This window comes from Bos taurus, chromosome 4 (genome assembly GCF_002263795.3).
Source record: "Bos taurus isolate L1 Dominette 01449 registration number 42190680 breed Hereford chromosome 4, ARS-UCD2.0, whole genome shotgun sequence".
Classification (NCBI taxonomy): Eukaryota; Metazoa; Chordata; class Mammalia; order Artiodactyla; family Bovidae; genus Bos; species Bos taurus.
The window spans coordinates 85,402,738-85,412,030 of record NC_037331.1 but is presented as its reverse complement, the minus strand read 5'-3'; positions in this window follow the sequence as shown (position 1 = coordinate 85,412,030).

Here is a 9,293-nt window from a genome sequence, read left to right as displayed (position 1 = left end):
TTTATTGAAGTATGGGTTTCTTGTACTCTTATTTATTGAAGTTTGGGTTTTCCTTGGTATAAAAGAATTTATATAACAGTGAAATAATCAATGGCACAGAAATCTGTAAGCCAGGATACTTATACAAGAATGTGGTAAAATGATAATTATATAACTGATTGAACCAGAGTGTCATGATTAATGATAGAATTCTATAAGCAGATATACAAGGAATATGGTAATTCATCTGTTACTTTTAGAACAAAATATTGTTTATTAATTCTCTAAAACAGAAATTACAAATAAAAGGCAGATTATGTAAATGAAATATGTTGTATGTTGATTTGCAGAATTATTGATCAGATATTAAATTTCAAAACCTGAATAAACAATAATTAATGACCTAAAATTATCCTAAATGCATATTTTAGAATAAATGGACAATAGGTAGTGTAAATCTTGTGACTAATTTTATTTGCTGTAATTTTAATTGCATTAACATACATTAAGTATGTTAAACATATTATACGTTAATATACATTAAAACATAGCAAAAGACATTTTCTTAAGAAGTAGTTCCCTGCTTTAAAGTTGATATCCTTAGAAGATATTATTAGACTGTATTTCAGTGGTTCAGTGAAATTCACAGGAGATAACATTTCTCATTAAAAATTCCTGTAACAGCTCGTTGGGCAAGCTACATGAGTTTACTTCTGGTAATTTCTAGTGCAGTGTTCTCAAAGCCCATAGAATTAAAAATTGAAAAGGCTGGGAGAAAGGAACTGAAATATTTTCCCTTTCCTTTCCATTAGTCCTAAGCTCACAGTCTGAATCCAGCTGGTCTTTTACCCATTTGCCCTTCAGAGTTAGGAAGGGATAATCAAAGAAAGATCATATGAAGATGTGGACAATAAGAAGTGAAGAAGAAGAAGGAAGTAGGCTCACCTGGAGCCATTAAAACTTGCTTAGAAATTATGCTATAGACTTAATGTGTCTGCCCAAATGGGGCTTCATATGTTGAAGTCCCTAATCCCCAGTGTGATGGGATTTGGAGGTAGGGCTTTGGGGAGGTTAACTAGGTTAAGATAAGGTCATGAGTGTGGAGACTGCATGTTGGAATTAGTGCCTTTATAAAAGAAGAGGAGACCAAAGGCCTCTCTTTCTCTCTCTCTCCCAACATGAGAAAGTAGCTATGTGCATATCAGGAAAGGGATTCATAGCAGACACTGAATCTGCACCTGATTTCAGACATTCCAGATTCCAGAACTGTGAAAAATAAAAATATCTGTTGCTTAAGCCCCCGGTATATGGCATTTTTCGGAGAAGGCAATGGCACCCCACTCCAGTACTCTTGCCTGGAAAATCCCATAGATGGGGGAGCCTGGTAGGCTGCAGTCCATGGGGTCGCTAAGAGTTGGACGTGACTGAGCGACTTCACTTTCACTTTTCACTTTCATGCATTGGAGAAGGAAATGGCAACCCACTCCAGTGTTCTTGCCTGGAGAATCCCAGGGATGGGGGAGCTTGGTGGGCTGCCGTCTATGGGGTCGCACAGAGTCAGACATGACTGAAGCGACTTAGCAGCAGCAGCAGCATATGGCATTATATATGTATAACAGCCCAAGGTGACTAATCTAGGCAGATACCTCTGGGAAGAATGTTCTATGTAAAGGCAACAGAGAGTAAAAAGTCCTAGGGAAGAGCTTGTCTGGTGTATTATAGGAACAAGAGGAGCTTGGTATGGAAAACCAATCACATATACTTAAATTTGATTAACCAAAGTGGCATCATTTAATCTTCTGCTAATCCAACAGCTTTCTGTAAATGAGCAGGAGTGCGACAATCACTCTAGGAGCAGAAAATTTGGGGATGATTAGGGAAACTCTGTCCTTTCCATTCCAGGACACTTTCTTTAGAGGCCATTATGTTTTAATAACAACCACAGCAATTTTACCCGACCCTTAAAAGTAGCTCTGTTTTGTGTAATGTCTTGTTCATTGTAGGACTCAGGCTCCTCTCTTCTCTACAAGAAGAAATCAATCTCCATAATAGTCAAAACTACATAATCGTATATGTAGTTATGAGCTCAATGAACTGATGAAATCCTTGTGTTTCATTTCCCCTGGACAAACATACTGTGGCCACTTTTAAAACACATTATCAGCACTCTTTTATGTAACTCTCCAAGTTTGCTAACTTATCATAAGTTAGCCTAAATGCCATGAACAGTTTGCTTTATGACTTAATGTACCTAAAGAAAATCCCTTGACTCATTTTTGAATATAAATTGCACTTCTAGCAAGTCCAATTAAGGAAATGAGGTTTGGCCAGGAGTCACATCCAGCTTGTGAGTGTCTCTCTCATTTTTACATACTTGTGATTGACGAAATCCAGCTATAAAATTGGACTCTGTCATCTAATTTTCCATGACAATTTGGTGAAGACGTGGGAGGATCATCAGATCCTGAGAACAGCCGAAGAGACATCAGGACATCAGAGGACCAGATGTGAAAAGTGAAGCTCCCTACTGTCTTCCTTTCATTTCTTTCTCGTTGTTTCCCTGTTACTGTTCCTCAACAACCCTGAACAGTAACAGGGAACAAGGAGAAAGGAATGAAAATAATGAGGTTATTTTCATCCTAGACCTGCTTTTTATCCAGAAGTTTTGTTATTTAAGATAAATATTAGAAACTAATGTTATGTATCCAGCTCTTAGGACACCAGGTCCATGGTCTTTCAGACATCAAGCAATTCTGCAATTCTCTGACACCAACTGGGTGTCTTACAATTCAATCCTATTCTTGTGTTAACTACCCAGAGTTACCATCAGACTCTACAGATTTAGTCACTCAGCTGTGTCTGACTCTTTGCGGCCCCATAGACTATAGCCCACCAGGCTCCTCTGTCCATGAGGATTTCCCAAGCAAGAATACTGGAGTGGGTAGCCATTCCCTTCTACAGGGGATCTTCCCAATCCAGGCATAGAACCTGGATTGCACTGCAGGCAGACTTTTTACAGTCTGAGCCACCAGGGAAGCCCAATGGCAACCCACTCCTTATTCTGGCCTGGAGAATCCCGTGGACAGGGGAGCCTGGCAAGCTATAGTCCATAGCGTCACAAAGAATTGAACCTAACTGCAGTGACTTAGAATACATAGCAAGCTACAGACATGAGGATTGATTTCCACAAGACTGCTCTCACCTCAGACACCAGTCCCAAGTCTCACGGACACAGGCTAACTACAATTTTGTCTCACATGGCTGCAAATTGTGAAACTGTCACAACTCCCCACCTCATTCAGGCTCAAGAATTCACTAGAATGAACTAGAATTCTCAGAACTCAGGAATAGACCGTTTTTACACTTAAAGGCTTATTATAAGTGATATGCAATTCATGGGGTCGCAAAGAGTCGGACACGACTGAGCGACTGAACTGAACTGAACTGATAAGTGATATGACAGAAGAACATCCACGTGGAAGGGGTCCATTAGGCAAGATGCAAGAGTTAGGTGTGGCAGGGGGTGTCCATGCCTTCTCAGGCACATCACCCTCCCAGCATCCCAGTTTGTTCACCAACCTGGAAGCTCTCCAAACTCTGTTGTTTAGTTGTGTGGTTTTTTTTTAAATAGTTGAGATTTAATTACTTAAATGTGACTGATTAAATTATTGGCCATTGATGATTAAACTCAGTCTCCAGCCCCTCTCCCTTGCCTGGAAGTTGAAGGTTGATGCTGAAGGTCCTTATCCTCTCATTGAAAGTGGAAATGAGAATCGCTCAGTCATGTCCCACTCTTTGCAACTCCATGGACTATGCAGTCCATGGAATTCTCTAGGCCAGAATACTGGAGTAGGTAGCTTTTCCTTCTCCAGACAATCTTCCCAACCCAGGGATTGAACCCAGGTCTTCCACATTGCAGGTGGATTCTTTACCAGCTGAATCACAAGGGAAGCAAGGGAAGCCCTATTCTCTCATTACCTGTTTGCATTTTCTTGTGATTAGTCCTTATTTGGAAGCCATCTATGGGCCTGCCAAGTCATCTCAGCAGAAGACAGGTATGGTGGAAAAAAGCTTGTTATAAATAACAAAAGATACTCACATCACTCAGTCCAAGAGTTTTAGAATCTCTGTGTCAGAAACTAAGGACAAAGATCAAATATATTTTTTATTATACCACATCTATCCATCTCATGTCTTTCCTATTAGACAAAATAAAGAGTTAAGTTGTCCTTAGGAACCAGTTTAAAGGGGCTCCCACTAACCAAAATCTGGGAATGACAAAAGACTGAGGAGGCAAAACTTAACTAGAAATCTCAACTGTGAAATGCTGAAGCAATAGTAAAGTTTGAAAGTAACCGTTTGGCACCCATCAGTTCAGGCCAAAATCATGAGTGGATACAAGAACAAATGGATACCAGTGTGATGAGAAATAGGACATCTAAGTAGTCTCAAAGTATCTCCTCTCAAATACTTTGGTATTTGTTAAAAGAGAAATAATTTTGAGAAATCTGGCAGATACTACCTAAACTCATAACGAATGCTAATATTAAGAGAAATGAGGCAAATTAATAGCATATGCCTCCTGACACGATGCTTTGGAAAAACCCAACATTGCTTTTGTAGTATTTGTGCCAAAAATGTAGAACCTGAATCTAATTGTGGAAGAACATCAGACAAGCCCAAACTGAGAATATTCTACAAAGTAACGTAGCTAGAGTCTTTAAACATTGTCAGGATCATGCAAGACAAAACAAAACACGACAAATCAAAAAACTGCAGGGGCGCTATTCCAGATTAAAGGAAGACTAAGCCTCAAAACTGCAAATGCTTCAGTATCACCCACCCCTAAAAATGTGTTTGAATAGACATGAAATTTGAATATGTATAAATGTTCACAGTTCTAATACAGGGAGTTATCTTTGCTTTATGGATGCAGGACATATTCTCTCAAAAGAACCCTTTAGCACTATGACTCTTAAAAACATAATTTTTACAATTAAAAGGATAGTTTAAAAAATCTCTAATTCCCTAATTATGATTGTTTGAATAAGTGCTTTCCCATCAAATAAATAAAAAGCACTTGATTTTACAAAATGAAGCACTTATTGGAAAAATAGAAAATATTTGAGTTTGATTTTTTTCCTGAATGACTATATATATGCATTTGTATGTAGTTAAAATATATATGAACCAAGTGGGTTTGATCAAGAACTATATTTTTTAGCACAGTCTTAGGTTCAAAATTACATTTAGTCTTTAGTTTGATAAGAACAGGCCACAAGTCAAGTAATAAGTAGTTTAATTATCACAAGTACATTTCTTAAATGGCAGTTTTAAGTCTTTGTTGTTTTTCAGTCACTAAGTCGTGTCCGACTCTTTGAGATCCCATGAACTGCAGCATGCCAGGCTCCTCTGTCCTTCACTATAACCTGGAGTTCACTCAAATTCATGTCCATTGAGTTGGTGATGCTATCTAACCATCTCACCCTCTGCCACCCCCTCCTCCTTTTGCCTTCAATCTTCCCCAGCATCAGGGTCTTTTCTAAGGAGTTGGCTCTTCGCATGAGGCGGCCAAAGTATTGGAGCTTCAATTTTAGCATCAGTCCTTCCAATGAATATTCAGGGTTGATTTCTTTAGGATTGACTGATTTGATCTCCTTTCAGCTCAAGAGATTCTCAAGTCTTCCTCAGTCCCACAGTTTGAAAGTATCAATTCTTTGGTGGTCAGCCGTCTTTATGGTCCAACTCTCACATCTGTACATGACTACTGGAAAAACCATAGCTTTGATTATATGGACCTTTGTCAGCAAAGTGATATCTCTGCTTTTTAATATGCTGTCTAGGGTTGTCATTGGAGAAGGCAATGGCACCCCAATCCAGTACTCTTGCCTGGAGAATCCCATGGATGGAGGAGCCTGGTAGGCTGCAGTCCATGGGGTCGCTAAGAGTCAGACACGACTGAGCGACTTCACTTTTACTTTTCACTTTCATGCATTGGAGAAGGAAATGGCAACCCACTCCAGTGTTCTTGCCTGGAGAATCCCAGGGATGGGGGAGCCTGGTGGGCTGCCGTCTATGGGGTTGCACAGAGTCAGACACAACTGAAGCAACTTAGCAGCAGTAGCAGGGTTGTCATAGCTTTTCTTCTAAGGAGCAAGTGTCTTTTAATTTTATGGCTGCAGTCACAGTCCACAGTGGATTTTGGGCCCAAGGAAATAAAATCTGTCACTGCTTTCAGTTCTTCCCCTTCTATTTGCCATGAAGTGATGGGATTGGATGCCATGACCTTAGTTTTTTGAATGCTGAGTTTCAAGCCAGCTTTTTCACTCTCATCAAGAGGCTCTCTAGTTCCTCTTCACTTTCAGCCATTTGAATGGTATCATCGGCATATCTGAGGTTGCTGAGTTTTAAGTCTTGCTTAGTAGCAAAAGCCCTGGTTGTAAAACAATAAAAATTGTGGGCAGGAAGTTATTCAAACTAACCTTACCCATCTCTGCCCTGCTCCTCCTTAGTTTGCTCAACGTTATTAATGCACTTAATGCTACTGAACTGTACACTTTAAAATGTTTCAAATGGTAAATTTAGGTTATGTGTATTTACCACAAAAATTAAGAAATAACATGTAACTATTTCATTTACAATGTTTTAGACATTTTCCCAATTTCTTTATTATTTGGAAAAAGGTTTTCAAAAGTCAGCATCACAGATGTTGCTGTGATCAAGGTGCTTTGTAAAAGAAAATTCATCAACTTTTTGATGAATATAAGCCATAATCCCTAGGAAGGCCAGTCAAGGAACTTCAGCTTCGGCTGCCTCCTTGTTCCTTCCTACAGGAAGCATTAGCAAATGACAGTCTTTATTTGGACGTGGACTGTGCAGTCCCATTCTCCCAAAGCTTTGTCTCCACTGCTTCTATTGTACCAATGTCTACTTCTGTTGTTTTTTTTTTTTTTTTTACTAGCTGCAGCCTTCTTGTTGCATTCACATTCTCAAAACGGGAGTCAGATGATCACAATTAGTGTCTATCCAAACTATAGCTTCTCTGACTGGCAGAGTTTTTAGAAGTTGCCAGGCCAGGCATTGATAAATACAAAATGCAATGTTTTGGCCAGGTTTCCAGGGGCATATGACACAAAGCATGGAAGCAATTATGGAAAAACTGGTTCAGGATATTTTATTGAACATTAAACAACTACTTTGAAGGTTGATGTAGCATGCATTGGATCACTGCTACACTGCATGCATTGAACATTTGTATCAGCCAAATTAGAATTAAGGCTATCACTACATACAGACTCAGACAGAATGCACTGTTAATTGGTGCACTAAGTGAAACAGTTCATCAGAATCAGCTGGGCTGGACGGCAGTGTAATCTGTGACCCTGGCTTCGGATTCCTAACCAAACTAAAGGTCTAAAGAACAGCAGCGGATTGTGACTTGTTACATTTTTTTTTAAGATCTCATTTGTCATAATTACTGTTATCTTGTACTTAATACATTTCATCACCATCAATTGAAGCCATACTTTATCTAAAATGACCAGATAATATCACCACTACCAAGATTCTGGACCACAGCCAGTCCTCTGGCATTTCAGTGATCCTTGATGCAATCTAACACCGCTGTGAACAGGATGTTGAAGCAGCTGTTGCAGTAAGCTGAAAGGGGACATTTGCAATCAGCGAGCAGAAGAAACACATAGCAAACCGTACAAGCCAAGGTCAAGTCATGCAATAATGCCTTGAACAAAACATGATCTTCTGGGTTGAGAGTTTACTTGAATAAATGAAGGCAGAAATACAGCAGTCATTTCCCAGTAAAAATTCTCCTTCGGCAAAACTTAAGCATTTAAAATTTATTTATATATTCATGTAAATTAGCCAATATGTGATTTTTCAAATTACTCTTTTGATAATTAAAGAATAAGCTTATAGGCTGAGTAATATTTCATTATACTGAGTGTAGCATGTTATTGAAATAAGTTAGACAAAGACAAACACTCTATGTTCTCACTTATATGTGGAATCGAAAAAATAGAACAAATGCATGCATATGACAAAACTTAAACAGACTCACAGATATAAACAACAAACTAGTGGTTAGTGGAGATGGAAGCAGGGGGCCGGGAGATAAGGGTTTGGGATTAAGAGACACGGACTGCTATGCATAAATTAAATAAGCAACAAGGACATATTGTAGGGCACAGGTAAATAGAATAACTATTTTGAAGTAATTTTAAATGGAGTGTAATCTATAAAAACATAGAATTACTAGGTTGTATACTTGCAACTAATATAATTTTATAAATCAACTATACTTCAATAAAAATAGAAAATACAAAAGAATAGATAATAAATCAATGAAGTGAAAAAGAGGTCAAATAGAAGAGTAAGTGCACTTTCTTTTGCAATTCAGGCTTGGAAAAGATACTGAATGTTAAAGAGAAGAAAACTTAGTCCTTAGAAGAGGTGTGAGTGAACTGGGTCATAGACAAAAAAAAGCTGGTGGAGATGAATCAGAGATACAATACCAGGACATGAAAGCATAAGCCGGGGATTGTCATATAAATGACAACATCCCTAAGCCAGGAAATCATTAAACATTTGCATAAGAAAACAAAAAAGATTTCTCAATGTGAGATGGCAATTTTTTTTAATCTTCATTGAATTTGTTACAAATATTGCTTCTGTGTTATGTTTTGGTTTTTTGGCCACAGGGCATGTGGGGTCTTACCTCCCCAGTTCAGTTCAGTCCAGTTCAGTTCAGTCGCTCAGTCGTGTTAGACTCTTTACGACCCCATGAATTACAGCACACCAGGCCTCCCTGCTGCTGCTGCTGCTGCTAAGTCGCTTCAGTCGTGTCCCGACTCTGTGCAACCGGATAGATGGCCTCCCACCAGGCTCCGCTGTCCCTGGGATTCTCCAGGCAAGAACACTGGAGTGGGTTGCCATTTCCTTCTCCAATGCATGAAAGTGAAAAGTGAAAGTGAAGTCGCTCAGTCGTGTCTGACTCTTTTCGACCCCATGAATTGCAGCACACCAGGCCTCCCTGTCCATCACCAACTCCTGGAGTTTACTCAAACCCACGTCCATCGAGTCGGTATGCCATCCAGCCATCTCATCCTCTGTTGTCCCCTTCTCCTTCTGCCCCCAATCCCTCCCAGCATCAGGATCTTTTCCAATGAGTCAACTCTTCGCATGAGGTGGTCAAAGTATTGGAGTTTCAGCTTTAGCATCACTCCTTCTAATGAACACCCAGGACTGATCTCCTTTAGGATGGACTGGTTGGATCTCCCTGCAGTCCAAGGGACTCT